The sequence below is a fragment of the Macaca fascicularis genome, chromosome 6 (assembly GCF_037993035.2).
Source record: "Macaca fascicularis isolate 582-1 chromosome 6, T2T-MFA8v1.1".
Classification (NCBI taxonomy): domain Eukaryota; kingdom Metazoa; phylum Chordata; class Mammalia; order Primates; family Cercopithecidae; genus Macaca; species Macaca fascicularis.
In genome coordinates this window covers 93,306,979-93,323,989 of record NC_088380.1, presented here as the reverse complement: position 1 = coordinate 93,323,989, position 17,011 = coordinate 93,306,979, and the positions used below count along the sequence as shown (strand labels likewise).

Genomic DNA, 17,011 nt, shown 5'->3' with positions numbered 1-17,011 from the left:
TTGCATAACATTTGTTCAGGTTTATGTTTCTACTTGTTTTAGGTAAATAATACAGGTGCTCATCATTCAATAATCAAATTACTGAAAAAGTGATGATTAAAATGGGTAGAAAAGAGTTCTGTAGAGTATTATAATTAGTACCTTAGCTCCTGTTACACTCTGTTTATGTATACAGGAAGCTCTGAGACTGCTTTTAAATGACCAGACACACTTGTCTACCTAAACAAATATAAAATTAACGCTCTAGATCTATAGCCCAAGACTCTTGATATTTTCCTCAATAGTGACCTCTCATACTTTTGAGAGCGTGAAAGGAGAACTTATTGATAATAACATTGGAACACCAGAGGTAAATCAGGATTGTCCAGGGAAAATTGGGGCATAAGACCACCCAACTCATCCTGCATACTGAATCCCTTCACATACCAAACCTTATAGAAACATGAGTTTGCTTCTGTTCATTTACCAATCACTTCTCATTGAAAATGTTTTATGATATGAAGAAAACATAACATAATTGGATTATTATCATAAACATCACTCTAAGTCTATTTAGGCTGTTCTAACAAATTACCTTTGCATGAGTAATTCATAAACAACAGAAGTTTATTGCTTACAGTTCTGGAGGCTGGAATGTCCAAGATCAAATCATGGTCAGATTCAGTGTCTGGTGAGTGCCTATTTCTCTTATGGCACCTTCTATGCATATTTATATGGCAGAAGAGCAAAGGGGCAAACAAACTTTCTCAGGACTGTTTTATAAGAGCATTAGTCCCATTCACAAAGGTTCTGCCTTCATGACCTAATCACCTCCCCAAGGCCCCACCTCTTAATACCAACACATTCAGGGTTAGATTTCAACATATGAATCTGAGAAGAACACAGACATTCAGACCATAGCAACATCTGAATTGGGTATAGAAGGGCAGAGACTTCAGTTAAAAGGACCAGATGAACTGAAAAGTAACATTAAAAAAAATTTCCAGTTGTTCATGCTACTGTGAAGTCAAAATTGTTCTAAGAAATTGGTATGAATAGTGGAAATCTACTCTGAGTGCTCAGAATCTAGTTATAAAGGATTCTGCTTAGTGTCTCTGAGTTTATAGCATTTTTATCCACCATTCTGAGTAGTTTGTCACTTTAATATGTAACCTGTGGCAGTTGACAGCTGTCATTTGGGAGAATTTGCTCTGGCTAAAGACCAACCATACAGAACAAGGCTGGGCGTGAGGGCCTAGGCTAACAAACTATTTTAGCTTTCTTCACAGGGCACTAACATATTTTTATGATCGAAAATCTCCTCTGTCTATGACAGAACCTAATACCAGATCCCACCTTTTCTCTCATTCCCGTGTCATTGTGTATAATTTTTCCTGAAGCATATTTCTGTCTGAAAAAGGCTTACTATCTATTAGATAGTACCTATTGATATAGAAGCTTCCGAAGATGCAGAATGCTCAACTAAGGAGAAACAAAAAGACTAGAAGAATTTGGATTTGTAAAAATTACTTAAAGTATTCCTAAATATCCACAATCTACACTCTACTTTCTTTGTTGGTTGTTGAAGTTTTCTTTCCCTAAGTGTGTTTACAAAAAGGTTCACACCATGCAAGTTTGAAACATGAATTTTTGAGTCTAATTCCTGAGTTAAAACCTTCATTCTGCCACTTTCTAACTGTGTAACTTCAAACATATCAACTACCTGTAAATGAACATAATCTTATTATCTTATGGTTGCTTGAACATTTATTAAGCTAATATATTTAAGTTACTTAGAGTAATGTCTAGAATAGAGTGAGAACCTTTTAAGTGTTTGAAATTTACAACCTAAAAATGGACACAGGATATATAACTTACCTCTGCATACAGGTCGAATCAAACTCAGGTAGTTAAAAACTGAACTCATCTTCTATAAAAATGTATGCCTTTTCATGGCATCCCAATCTTTATTAAGAATATCACTTTCTTCTGTGTGCCCAGACCCTACACCTTAGTCTTAATTTTTATTTCCACATTCTCTTCTCTCTCACATCTGAAAGTATTCAAGTCTTGTTGCAAAATCCATCTTCTTATTTCTCTTCTTACTGTAATTTTCTTAACTTAGATTATCTTTACTGCTTGCCCAAATAATTCTAATAATCCTTTGTGCATCCAGGGTACTCCCATAAAAACATCTTTCATACAGTTTATAGAACATCCCTGTTAGAATCCTACCATGGATACTCCTTGCGCAAAATATTATCTAAACTGCCCATGACGACACTCAATAATTTCATGACAAGGTTTCAATCCATCTTTTTTTTTTTCTTATCTCTCTCCATCCTCATGCCCTAGGTTAACCAGATAATTATCTGTGCACTTTGGCACCTTAATTTTTTTTTGCCCATGTTCTGCCATCTAAATGGAATGTTCTTATGCTCTTTCTTTTCCGAATATGTGTTCTTATGCTCCTTCTTTTCTGAATGTGAAAGCATTCATAGCCCATCCTCTGTCTATCAGAATATGTAAGGTTGGTTGTATCAACAGGCAAGGGAAGATTTTTTTTCTAATCAATCTACCCTGAATCTACCAAGAAAGATTGCCTCATTCTTTCACTCCCTTCAACAGGAAAGCCCTGCCTCCTCTAGGAGAAGCACCTTTTTCTAACTCTTACCAAAAAGAAGTTTCAGTTAGCAGTGACCCTGGACACTCACAACAGGTTTTTAAATTTAATTAAATAAATCAACATTGTCACAGACTTGTGACAGAAACATGTTAATGAGACTGTATCGGAGAACTCAAACCTGGCTCCTCTACTATTGACAGCCTCCTTCACCAAGTACATCACATGGGATTGTGATGATTGACGATAATGTGACATGATCATACAAACAACAGCATCTTATGGTTGTAAAGCACCCAAATTCATTTGGACAGGACAGGCTACAGTAGCAAATAGATTCAAGACTATATAACTGCTCAAACATAAATGAAGTTTATCCCTCGCTTACATAATATTTCAAAAAGAATACTCTTGTTTGACAGGCAGCTCTCCTCCACACAGTAACTCAAGGGGCTAGCATTCTTTAGTCTTATTGCTTCGCCACTCATTGATATCTGGTCATTACCTGCATCTAGATGCAAAAATGAGGAGAAAACAATGGAAGGAGCATATTTCCTTTCTAAAATCCTTGGCCCAGAAATAACACACAGCAGTTCTATTCCTAATTTACTAGGGAATATTTTTCAGATGGTTCTACATCATAGAAATGGAGGCAAGAAATGTAGTCCAGCTACATGAAGAAGAAACAATATGGATTTTTGTAAACATGTATGATCATAGTGTCACATAGTTTAGAAGCTATCTTTATAGATGTTATCTCTACTAGGTAAATAGAGATATTTCTCCCTTTCAATTTTTAACAGATGGTGACACTGAGATTCAGAGATTGTAAATGGTATATTGAAAATAGCAGAGCTAGGTGGTGAAGGAGAAGAGTCACAAGTCCAAAGCTTCTAACTTCAACTTTCAACTTGTAACTGTTCTCAGTGAAGCAGCTCAGAAAGAAGATAATTTAATGGAGAATTCTGAAAGTCCTTTTTAATGAATTGACTTGAAAGCTACATATATTCTTCCAGTACCAAATTTCTGACAACTAAATATCATTTTAATATTTGACGAGAAATGGCTATTTTTTCTTATTTTGCAGTGAAGGGAAAGATGACCTCAGAGCTGAGTAGGGCCACATCATTTATGGTGGTTTTCAAACTTCTTTGGGAAGTAGAAACTTCTTGACATAAAGTTTTATGTTAACCCCTAAGATAAAAGACAAGTAACAGAAGAGCCACTCTGACTAAGGCAGGGTTGGAAACCCAGAACCTCTCTTTTTGAGCTTCCCTATCTCATTTCCTGAAACCAAGAAGACCCCAAACAACTTTCACAGGTCCTTTAAGAACTCATTTGAAAACAACTATATTACAAAAATGTCCATTTACCAGTTATAACTGGAAGACAAACGAGTAGGTCCATGTATTAATCAATTCTACAAGTACTTGTTGACAGTAGTACCAGGCACTATGTCAGCTGCTAATGACACAAATAGGAAGTAATCAGGGACTATGATCTTTCAACCTATTATGATGTAGAAGGGAGTATAGGTATGCATGCAATGCAATGTGATAAAATGATATTACAGAGAAATTTGCAATGTGCTTAGAACACATAGAACAAGGGATAATTTAAGCTCATCTTGGAGGTAAGAGCTTTCTGAAAAGTTTTATGAAAATGTAACTTTTGAGCAAAAAATTGAAGAATGAATTTGCAGCATGGATAAGGGAGAAAATGGATGAGGGAGAAGGTGGACAAGGCATACAGAATCCATAGCAGGGGTAGAGAACTGCAAATTGTTCAGTTTGGCTAGTGTACTAGAAGCATGGAGGAGTATGGCAGAAGATGAAGCCAGCAAGATAGGTAGGGCCCAAAATGTAAATTCATTGAAAATCCTGTTCAGAACTGGACTTTCACATTCAAGTGATAGAAAGCCACTGGAGTTTAGTCCTGGATTTGCTGTTATTGTCATTATTGTTTGTTTTTAATTGAGGTGGTTAATGCTATCTGGTAAGAATGTTAGAAAAACAGCACTATCAATAATGTGTAAACTGATTTGGATTGCTGTGAACAAAGAAGCAGGATCACCAACTAAAAGGCAAAAATGGTATTCCAGAAAAGACGGTAAGGCAATGGTGGTGATGACAGAGAGGAGGGAAGAGGTTAAAGAACAACTTAGAAAGCAAAGTAGAGGAGGGTTGGTGATTAACTACATTCAGGAGATTAGAAAGAAGAAATTGAGCATGCCCCAGCTGTCTGGCTGAGCTGTTTCAGTGCCAGTAAAAATCAAAAGTTATTCATTTCTATTTTGCCACTGAATTTAGTTGTGCTACCTAGTAAGATTTTTTATTCTGGTCCCTAGTGAACAAATTGAGAGAAATAAATGCACTTCTTACTACTAATCTCCCAAAGGTCATGTGGATAAGACCCTTCAAGGTAGAATATAAGACTCCATCATACTGTCAAAATAGTTTCCAGGATCCCTAGTGGTGAAGTAGGCAAGTAGCTGGCAAGAACCAACTATAACCATTCAATGATGGTTGCCTGACCTAAACAATAGAAAAAGACAAAACAAACAACAAAAAAAGCTACTGACGCCTCAAAATAGAATTAGTTTTGCCTATTCTGAAGTTTCTACTTATTACTCATTGTCTTTATTTCAAAAAGAATTGGAGTCTGAATATTTGCAGTCCTCAATAAAAATCAGCATATATTAGAGGAGTACTTCCTCTGCATGGCTGCTGAGAACTATAAAGTTAGAAACAATCAGGGAAACTTGTGATTTCAGCTTTATTTCCCCAGCAATGTGAAAAAGGCAGACTGGCCTCTTGAATCCATCTCCCAGGGATTAAAGGAAACTGGAAATGGTTGTGACTCTTTACTGACTTGACATATGAGGCAGGCTGAAGATGGCATTCTGAATGAATTGGCACAACCCTGCAGCATTGGAATGGTATTTCTTGACAGGGTTGGATGGCATATGTAGTTTTGTGTATTGTTCTGGTGCTTCTTAAATCAAATTGCCCAATTTGAGCCAAACAAATGTTTTATTCTCTATTCTTTATTCAAATCACATCAATCCTTTGCATGGTCAAGTCATATCCCCTGACTGCACTCTGAAAATTTCCCATGGTGCTTAGAAAAGGCTATTATAATAGACAGTAATTAAACAATGTACTTAGTATGCTTTAAATATTCACTTTTCAAATTTATTTTAATTGTGCTATTTCTATAAACTGTTTAAATTGATAAGTGAGTAAATAAGTAAGTTTGTAAATCCATACAGAATAAAGGAGTATAATTGAAAACAAAAATGGTTTCCAGGTCTTAATCAGTTTTTAGATTGCTCTATATCTTGAAGACAAGTTACCCGCACTAAGCTGTGTCCAATATTTAATCAAAGAATGCCTAATTCACCACTGTAACTCATGAAAGAGAAAAGGGACCAACTCAAAGGGAACATAGGGTGCCGTTGGGCATTTCCTCAGACATGATGAGCAGGTAAGTACTAAAACTACTGCTGGTTTGTACTTTATTGGAGTCAGATTTAACACATTCGAAGATGGGTATATAAGTGTTTATCTTATAATATTTAACCTTCTATTTTAATTCATAATGATGCTCCAGCATTATCACTAACTAGACAACTTTTAAGCTTTTTCCCCCAATCACTCAAATGCAGGCTTTATGACTCCTCTGTTTCTGGGTCTCAGCCCCCAAAGCCTATCATGCAAATGTTGGAAAAACTCTGTTCATGAGGTATAATTCCCAGTGAGTAGCACCATGAGGAAAATAGCTGAACTGTAATAGAAACATGGAGTGGCTTGTGTGTCACTGATGAATCATACCATTTGTGGGCATCTAAGAGTACCTGTGGTCATGTGGAAAGGCAAGAAACATAAGAAGTGAAGAATACATGGGACTATATCAAATTCTAACTGACAATCTCGATGTCTGTAAAGTTCTAAAATGGGGAAGAGTAAAGATCAGATTAAAGGATTAATGCTTACTGAAATGGCTAAACTTGGTCTGAAACAGAGCAACCCTATCTGGATTTTCACAGCCTGTTTACCTTCCCGTGACATTTTGTTAGGCTCCTACCACAAGGCCTACACTCCAGACTACAAAGTCTTTCCCTTCTTTATATTTCTTTGTGGGGACCTATCCAGACTGTACTGGCCCACTACTTCATGTTCAGAATTTCTCTTATGGCAATTGTTCTGCAGACCTTTAGCCTGTGGGAGGCTGTGATATGCCTATGGGCTATTTACATTGATATAAACTCTATCTTCTCTTATCTTAATGCTTGCTATTGCTTTTTAGCCTCCAGCAGTTTGCCTCAGGTAATTCTTGATAGCACTTTTCTTTTTCAGATCTCTCTTAGAGCACTGACCCAGGGATTCTTGAGATAACAGTAGCCCCTTTCCATCCTGTTTTAATATGAGCACTCTTTCTAACCTTTTAGGTCACCAAAAGAAGGAGATGGGGAAAGGAAGTGTGGCTTATTTATTTTTCTTTGCAGGCCTCAGACACAGCTCCTTTGAAAATATGGAAATTCTTCACAGTCACTGCATCAGCCAGTTTTGCCTCAGATAAACTTTGGATCTGAGAAATAAGTCTTTTACTCATTTTTAAAAAGTTTAGTTTCTTTTTTTGTGGTCAGTATTGTTTAGCTTTATTTTCTTCTCCTTATTTCTCTCTTTTCTTTTATTTCTTCTCTTACAGCACTCGTGTCAGCCCCTGCCAAGTTTCTTTATCATTTACCTCTACAGCCAGCTTAACTTTTCTGAGCCAATGATATCAAATCAGAATACATATGGGTACTGTCAATCTCACATGGTGCAACTTGGAATTAATTTCTGATGCCTACCAGATATTTAACCCATAAGCAGAGTAAAACTTGGGTGACCCTGAAGTCTCTAAAGAGCTCCCTCCCTAATTCTCCATTCCCTTTCCTGCTATTTTAACTCAAACAGAAAGCCTCAGCATCTACCTTGAAGCAGAGTGTATCCTTCTGACTTTTCTGAGGCTCTCACCTAATTTTATTCTAGGACTTGGGGCCATGTCTGCATTCCAGCCTCACTTTTTTATGGTCCTGCCCAGCTTTTGCTAATGCCCTGCTTCCTACCCCTTAGTTATTATCTGTTCTCATCCTGCCCTACATGGGGAGGTAGCTTCAAACCCAAATGCCGCTGTGCCAGAAAATGCTCTAGAAAACTCTGTGCACACTCCTGAACTTCATCACCATTGCTGCTGGCTCTCATATTTGCTGGGATCCAATGTGAGCTTAGACAATTTCACCTAACCAGACACTGGAGCAACCTGGCCGTAATGAATAAGACTGTGATTCAAGCTCACCATCCCACTATCTTTAGATGATGTTGTTTTAATATGTCCAGCCAAAGCCCAGGCCAAATCACAGTATCTAATCTGGATCCTGTGTATTCCGTCTGCTGAATTTACTTTTCTCTAGATAGTACCTGGCAACCAGCTTATTCCTTCTTTACTCTAAATCGCCCTTTTAAATACACCTCCCACTTACCACACAACACAATCCAGCTTAATAGAGAACTTAGTTTTTAAAATCTCTGTTTCATTTTGTTCAACCACTAGTTAGCTAATTCTTAACAAAATACACCTGTATCCACTATGATTTTGAAAGAAGTCTCCCCACCATTTGTTTTGTGTGCTCAGAACTTAAACCTGACCTAAGTATAGTTAATGTTTATTGACTACTCACTATTTACTAGTCACTGTGCTAATAATGCAATACTGGCTTAAATCTCACAATATCCATATTAGGGAGACACAATTCTAACCCCACTTTCACTATAAGAGGATTAGCTTAGAGAGATTAAGTAATTTTCCTGTGGTCAGCCAAAAGTAAGTGATAAAGTAGAGATTAGAACAGAGTCCTTGCTTTAACCCCAGTTACAATTGGTATTGTATGCCCTGAAAGGAGTGTTCCTTAAGTCTCATTTAAGTATCAGTTTCCTTGGAGATAGTACTTCACTCATTCACCAAAGATTTCTAAGCACCTAGTGCCAATGGCTGTCCTAAGCCCTGGAGACATATCCCTTAATTAAAGAGACAGGAGCCATTCAGAACACTGAGTTATAGAGTCAGTTGTTCTGGTATGAGAATAATCTTCCCCCAAAGTAAGTGTCTAATGCCCTGAGGGAGGTAAGGCTCCTCTACCTTAGACCTCACAGCACAGCTGGGCACAGCCCACAGAGGATCTAGCATGTCAGAACCAGATAGAACTGTTGTGGTCATCTGATTTAATCATCTCGGTTGAGAAATGAAAAAATAAAAATAATCATAACGTGCTGAGAATTCACCTTTTTCAAGATTACATAGATTTGTAGTGAAAGACTCACTTCTTAAATACAGTTGCCCCAACTCCCCATCCAGTACTTTCACCAATACATTACATTGTCATCTTGAGAAAGATATAGCACATGTTGAAACCAAAATTTTCCATGGCTGCAGGCCAAATTCTCATGACCCTGGATCACTTTCTCACAACAAAACTCCTTCATTTAAGCCATTTTCCATGAAGCATTTCTTCTAGAGTTTTTCAAGGTGGATTCTAACATTTAGGCAATGGGAACTATGTAGGACTTGCACATGTTTCTACTTACTCTAATGGTATATGATCTAATAGCCTCCTGTAAGAAGTGGGGGAAAACTAGAAAACTTACTCCCATTTTTCTTATTTAATCCACTTATTAATAAACATCACCAAAGATTTCTGTCATTTTTCCGGACTTTCTCATTCACATTCATCTAGGCAACATTCTTGGGTTTTCTTTGCCACTGAGGGTACTAGGTTAGCATGACTGAGTTCTATTCACTGGTTGTATTCTCCTCTTATCAGTTTATCACTTTTGCCGTTTGTCCTGGTGCTTAAGGATTTAATAATCTCCTCACCTCCCCAACTCCACCCCTTGCAGTGTGATGTTAGTTGCTTTGTTTTTTCTTTCCAACACACTAGCTTTGTGCTATATTTAACTCCTCTACATTAGCATTAATATCCAGCCGCACAAGGGAAGTTGCTGCTGTGCATTACTTCCACCAGGTACAGTAGGGGTTTGTTCCGCTAATGCCTTTTGGGGATAGGGAAACAGATGCACATACAATAAGAGGGCTGAACCTTCTCTCCATAGTAAATCAAAGACAAATCTTTATAAGAGATTTATGTGCATGATATTATTATTTTATCTTTTGCCTACTTTTGGTTTCCATTTTTGTGGCACACAAAGCAACTTACAAGGGTGGCTGATAAAGTAAAAGCATATTCCCCTTCAAAGAAACTGCTTTAAACCTGACAAGAAACACAGACAACTGGCCAGGCACAGTGGCTCACACCTGTAATTCCAGCACTTTGGGAGGTTGAGGCCGGTGGATCACGAGGTCAGGAGTTCAAGACCAGTCTGGCCAAGATGGTGAAACCCCCTCTCTACTAAAAATACAAAAAATTAGCAGGGCATACTGGCACGTGCCTGTAATCCCAGCTATTCCGGAAGCTGAGGCAGATAATTGCTTAAACTTAGAGGTTGCAGTCAGCCGAGATCACACCACTGCACTCCAGCCTGGGTGACAGAGCAAGACTCGGCCTCAAAAAAGAAAAGAAAAGAAAAAAAAGAAAAAGAAACACAGACAGTTGTTTAATGAGTAACACTAGATGTGAGTTCCCATATTCTGGCTAGTCTTCCTTTGGCTAGATGGGCATTTCACCAATGTCTAGAAGGGAAAGAGTGAACCAGAAAAAGGGTGTAGTCATCACAGGCTTCTCATTTACTTGTCTAGGTTATTTGCTTTCTTCCTTTTAAACTTTTGGTCTGTGAAATCTTCTCCTCTTTCTCTTTCGCATTTTCTTCCCTTCTTCTCCTCTTTCTTCTTATCAATGCTAGTTTCTCATTTGCTTTTGTTGTTTATTTAAGCACTCAGACCAGAGTAGAATTTTCTTTTAGTGGTAATAGATCACTGCTCCATTAGAATAAAAAAATAGATGTATTCAAGCTTTCATCCAAGTAAGAAACAACATTTTTTTTTGCATTGACTTAACTTAGTTTTGTAAGGAAAAATAATCATAAAAGCAATATTCATTTGATTCTTAGGTAGCAACATTTATTTAATGAGTATGCTGAATATATGACAGGTTCCAATTTTGTTCAATTAAGAAAATAGAGGTGACTTATGGCAGAAGAGAAAGAGGGAGGAAGAAGAGTAAAAGGTATGGGGAGAGTAAAAACATTTACAACTAACAGAAAAAGGTGAAAGAGTGAGAGAAGTATAAAGTGGTCATGAGACTGAAAAATTCTTGGAAAGATAATGGCTCAAAAGGAGGAGCATCCTGCATGCACATACTCTCAAATGTCTTCCTACAGGGCTTTTGAGAGGAGAGAAGGGCAAATGTGGAGGGTGGTACTCTTCTCTGAGTCACATCCACCAGGAGCGCAGGGGCTGTTCTCTTTTTAAGGCCCCGGACCCCATGCGACGAAACCTATTGGAACCAGAAGAAGCCACTAGAAAAGCATCCAAAGTCAGAGGATTCTCTGCAGAAGCAATTCTGTCTGATGTAAATGAAAGCACATTCAACTTAGGGGTCTTTCAGTGTACATGTACAGTGACTCATAGCCCATGCCCATTTTAACTGTTCAGTGCCAATGCTTTGTCTGTTTATAAATATTTTTAGTATGACCAACTACCTTGGGATAGCTTAACTGAAAGAAATAAAAAATGAAGTCCTTATTTTGGACTATATATACCTCTAATTAAAAAAAAATCAGTTTACATGAGTTAGATTCACTAATTCATTTGCCCAACAGATGTGTTGAGAACTTACTAGCAGCCAGCAATGTGCCAAGCAATGGGAAATAAGCTTGGATGTAAAAACTGGTGGCCCAATTTAGGGGTACTTGTTGACCATCTTGGAAAATTACATTTTGTTTTATTTTTAATAGGGAGCCAATGAAATTTTAATCCAGGGAGTAGTATAGTCAGACTTCTGCTCAGAAACATCAATCTGATAGCCAAATGTAAAAACCAGTCGAATTGCTCTTTCAATAGTATAGGCAAAACACAATGATCATTTTACCAGACTTGCAATAAAGAGACTTGTTTATACTATAAAATGGCAACAACAGGACATGGGGACACTTTCAGTGTTGAGAGTCAGAGGAGTTAAGAAGGCAGGACTCCTGCATGGGATACATGAAATGGATGGGATTACTGCAGAAAGAGAGATCTTGTCAAGGGAGAGATGGGTATGATGGGAAAGAGAAGAGGTTAGAGGACTGAGGAGAGAACTTTGAGAAACAGGAACAGTTGAGAGGAAGGCTGAAGAAGGTATGCAACAGAAGAGGCTGAACAGGCATGGTCAGAGGGTTGGAGAGGGAATCTGGACAGTGCAGGGAAGTTTTGAGTAATTCTAAGTAGAGACTAGGAGTGTCAACGTTTTAAGACACTGAAATAGGAGACAGCATGATATAGTAGGAAGTGGGCAGGATTGGAGTCTGACTAACGTGAAAGTAAAACAGCTGTCATTTATTTGCCTTAGATTTTGGGAAAGTTACTCAACAATTCTCAATTTTGTTTGGTTTTGTTTAACCTACTTAATGGAGATAGTGTCTTATACATAGAATTGTTCTGAGTATTAAGGTTATAGTGTAGTGTCTATAACTATGCCTTAAGATCCTTCCACTGCTTCTTTTCCCCATGATTTTACCCTCATCCCAGGCATTGACCTCTGAGTGCATTTCTGAAAACAAAAGTCAGATGAGCCCATAACTGTTACTCATCTCTTATGATTTGCCTTTACCTACAGAATAGGAGACCCAGTGGTTCTTCATGGTCTGATCCCTACTCTTTCTTCTAGCCTCACCTCTTATCACTTTGACATCTCATTCCAGTTACATCATATTCATGGACATCATGCTTTGTCATACCTTCAAATCTTGGAACAAACTGCTTCCTCTTCCTAGATTGGCCTCACCTGACTCCCTGGCTGCATAACTCTTCATCAACCCTTCAAGACTTTAATTCAAGAAACTAGTTCTCCATGTACATATCCTTAGCCCCATCCACACTCTGTACTAACCCCAACGTCTACATCCCCAAACCCTTCTTCCTTGATGCCATAATATTTTGTAAATGTCACCAGTCATACTGAAGCAATATTTTAACTGTTTATGTGTTTGAATTCTCCCCCACCCAATTGACTAACACATATACAAAAGCAAAATGATTTCTCATTGAATCATCAATAACTTTACATGAATATATGGATACATGCTTTTAGTGAAAGGGCATGGGTTTTACAGGTTAAGTATGCATTGCATTAAAAATGTAAACCCATGTAAACAAAGAATAAGTTACAGCAGTCCTTTCTTGAAAGTCTTGTAGTGAGTTACCTACTCCAAGTTGTATTGGTAAGATTTAGGCCTTAAAATAATACTACCCTAAAAGTTTATTCCAAGCCATGATTACTGACTCAGTATGGAATTGATTTGTAGTTTGAGAAATAGTCAGCATGGTATAGTAGTTAAGAACATGGAAGCTGGAGTGAGACTACTTTGATTCAAATCCCTTTTTCTGATCATTACTAACCATGATTCTGGGCTAATTATTTAGCGTTTCCATCGTCTAGCCTCTTAATTTTTAAAATGGTGCTGAAAACTATAGATATACCTCCTAGAGATTTTATGAGAATTAAATGAGTTAATACACATAAGGGGATTATAAGTGTCTGGTACATAATAATGTTTTTACCTCTATGACTTGCGATTCCTTTTGAGGACATTAGTGGCTATAGTTATACATATCCGTATAACACTATGTACATGTACACAGTTAACAAGATAAGTACCATTTGTCAACAGGAAACAGAATTTCATGAAAGTCCCAAGGGATATCTGGATCCTAGGCTGGCCCTGAAACCTACATACATGTGCTCCCTGTCATTCTCTTTCTGCTCAGCTTTCTTCTCCAGCAAGCAGTCCCTTCACAACAGAGACCTTCTAAGAAGAATAAAGGCAGGATAGAGCACACTGGGATGAGATTTTGTTTTTAAACAAGGACAGAAGAATGGATTCTAGTAATGCCAACTGAAAAATATTCCTTAAATATCTACTATGGTTGAGACACTAATGGGGCCAAACTGTTTTACTGGTTTTGAGCCTTAGAGGAACCTTGTGCTATCACAAGAAATAAACTTTCTTTTCTACCATGCGCCTATTTTCTTCTTCTTCTTCTTCCTTTTTTTTTTTTTTTTTTTCTAAAATAGCATTCTTATCAACGTGTGTAGGGTACTATGGTGATGGCTGCTATATAAATACAAGAAGAGAGAGCAAGAGAAGAGGGGGAGGTAATTAACTCAATTGTGTAAGGCTTTCTTTAAGAAGCAGAATAAAGGTTCTCCATAATTTCATTCCTATTTCCAAAGAGACAGAAAAAGTCGTTGCGAGAGATGTCCTTACAATCCCAAGCCTCGTGCACATCACTGACTCCAAGACAGGAAGCCTACTCGCTTTTTTCACCTGAATGTGCAAGGCAATCCACTTTCCCTACTGCTTTTTCCCCTCTAAGTAAACAACCTCTTTATAAATGGAAAAATGGAGAGCAAGTCTTTCAAACAGTTGTCATAAATTAGAATAAATTGCATTAATTCAAAATGTAAAACTAGGAGAGCCAGGAGAACATGCAACATATTTTCCCCAAATAACACTGTGAACAAGCACAAGTGTATACTTTGGGCATATGTATATCTTTCCTCTGACTGACAGCCTGAAGGATCGTCCATGTGATTTTTGTGTTGCTGAGGTGGAAACAATCTTTATTTGGACTGAATAGCAGAGTAAACAGGAATGAAAAAGAGACACAAAAGTTTACAGTACAGATGGTTTTCCAATTCTTTTACAAAAATTGTCTGTCTTATCAAATAAAGGTGCATTTGCCTTTTGTTCTAGTCAATTGTCATGGGTGCTTTTCAGGATTATACAACCAGAAAAATTAGAGTAGGTCAGTAAATTATGTCCTAAGTTTAATAATGCCACACAGGTTAAATGTAGCAATTAAAGTTTATCTTCCCTACCTTTTAACTGTAAAAACAAAATGATTCATTCTCTAGTGTGGCTATGTAAGTCATGAAAGAAACTGGAAACCTTAGTGATCACAAGCCAAGATAAAGAAATAAAATAAGAAAGAAGTGTGTGTGTGTGTGTGTGCGTGTGTGTGTGTGTGTGTACACATACCAATACATATGGGGGAACGGGTAAAAGATTTTGATGATTCAAGAAAAATATTAAAAGGCATGCCAAAAGTGTGGTCTCCAGAGACACACAAGGGTTTGATTAAACTATAATTATGCCTACCTATAAGCAGCATACACCTGTGCACCTAAAAGCCTCCTTCCTATGTTTGGAAGAAGATTTTCCTTCCTACATAGTCATCTGGCTCTGTAATCTGAATAAACCGCCTTAGGTAGCACAAGGAAGGGATAACATAACAATCCATCTCCTGTCAACAAGACCCCTTCCCTTTCAGGGAAGAAAACGGCTATTCTAATAGAATTATCCACAACTTTACTACAGTTATGTCAAATTTAAAATAAAACAGCACTACCTAAATATTTACTATGCATTTTTTATTTAACATGATTTTGGCTTTGAATCATGATATATCTTTTTTTGTGTGTCAAGTACTGCCTTTACCTCCAACATTTTTTTACCACAGAATCCATGGCAGTTACAAGGTCTAATTTAGAAGAACATGAGGGAACCATGGACAAACATACAGGTCTAACTTCCAGGCTCGTCCTTGATCCTGCAGGCTCTTCTGCTTGCTTTGAAAAGACCAGTTATGGCTCTCAAGGGTGCTCTAATCTGGAACCATTCCCATGAAACAATCAATGGCATATCATCATTTCTTTCCTTTTCCAAAAGAACAGGATACACAGAAAATAATGCACATGTAGTAGAGAGTTGAAAGCCTAATGCACATAGGAAACGGACCCCTCCAAATCAGCACATCAGGCCACCAGATATCAGTCTCGGGCAGGCGTTAGTCATCATTTGCTTAAACAAGCCATGCTCTTCTCCCAGGATTTATGCATCTTCTTCCCCCTCCACATAAAGAATTAGCTGAATAAAGTAAAAATAAGAGGACTCTGGGGCTGCAGATGGCTGACCAGCTGTTTCTGGGTGACACCCCATGAATCAGTGCCTCATCGAGCTTTAGTGCTTCCATGTTTGGGGGGCAAAATATTCTGCATTTTGGAAAACTAGTTCATGGAAAATAATACAGCAAACTAACATTTATAGAAAACCACAGTAATCTTGTAACAAATGTCCTAAATTATGTACTCAAAAGCAGATCCAATTTTACCCAAGGTTCTCGTCTACAGAGCCTGTAGGACACTTTCTTGTTGTTGTTTATAACTGCAGCTCCTCCCAACCCCCAACTCAATTGCTTCTTTTTTTAATGATATACCACTTTATATAATATACCACACAGAAGACAAAATTTCAGCCTGTAGAAGAGGCTCGGGCTGGGAGCAGCGGGGAGATGGAATATTTAAAGGACTTTACTTCCATATCCCCTTTGGATATTTCTCTTACATATTTTCATTCAGTTTGGTGTTAAGATTAATGCTACATTTGAAAGCCTCCTAGTTTTGTTTCAAACAATACTTATTCCTCAGTGCTTAAGTACAATGCTGGAGGTGTGGACAAAATAAAAGTAGAATGGAACTTTATATTCCAACCTCTCCCACTTTCCTCCAAAGTGGAAGTTTCTGGCAAGGCAAGAGTTTCACTGAAGCCTTTCCTGGTTGTCCTCTTCAATTTTAGATGATTGCCTGATATGAATATCTTTAACAGGGTATATTTTAATACACAGAGTAGCAGAGATGGCTTCAAATGCCTATTATCAGAAAAAAAGGCATTTGTGTGATGGGGGAATAAGAAACCTCTGCAATCATTTTTATTCAATGAAAGCCATTCCTTTGGGTGGGAGAGTCAAATGCTAGTACCCACACATGCTGCCTGCATACCAGCACAAGCCGGAGGAATGCAGATTTCTGTGTCTGAGAACAGCTGCTAAGTAAAATGGAACATCCAACAGATGGCTGCATTGTCATTATTGGGGGAGGAAGAGAGGGGAGCTATTTTGGTTTTTTTGTTGAGTGTGTGTGTGTGTGTGTGTGCGTGTGCCCATGCACGTGTGTGTTTAATAGGATGCGTTCTCTCATACCTGTGTTCTCTACTACCTAGATCTCTCTGGTGCTACCAAAGACTCTTATTCACTTTGATTCTTAGAATTAGAACAGACATTGGGGATCATTTAATCATTTGACATTTAATGGAGAAGAAGAGAGAAGACCAAAGACACATAGCATATTAGAGCCAAGACCAGAACTCT

The 17,011-nt window shown here is 37.8% G+C and overlaps 1 long non-coding RNA gene across 1 annotated transcript in view; it reads left to right on the top strand.

Moving 5' to 3' along the window:
- Positions 1-17,011, top strand: part of LOC102139394 (uncharacterized) — a 45,064-nt gene that overhangs the window by 13,113 nt on the left and 14,940 nt on the right. The gene's annotated exons all lie outside the window — the stretch shown is intronic.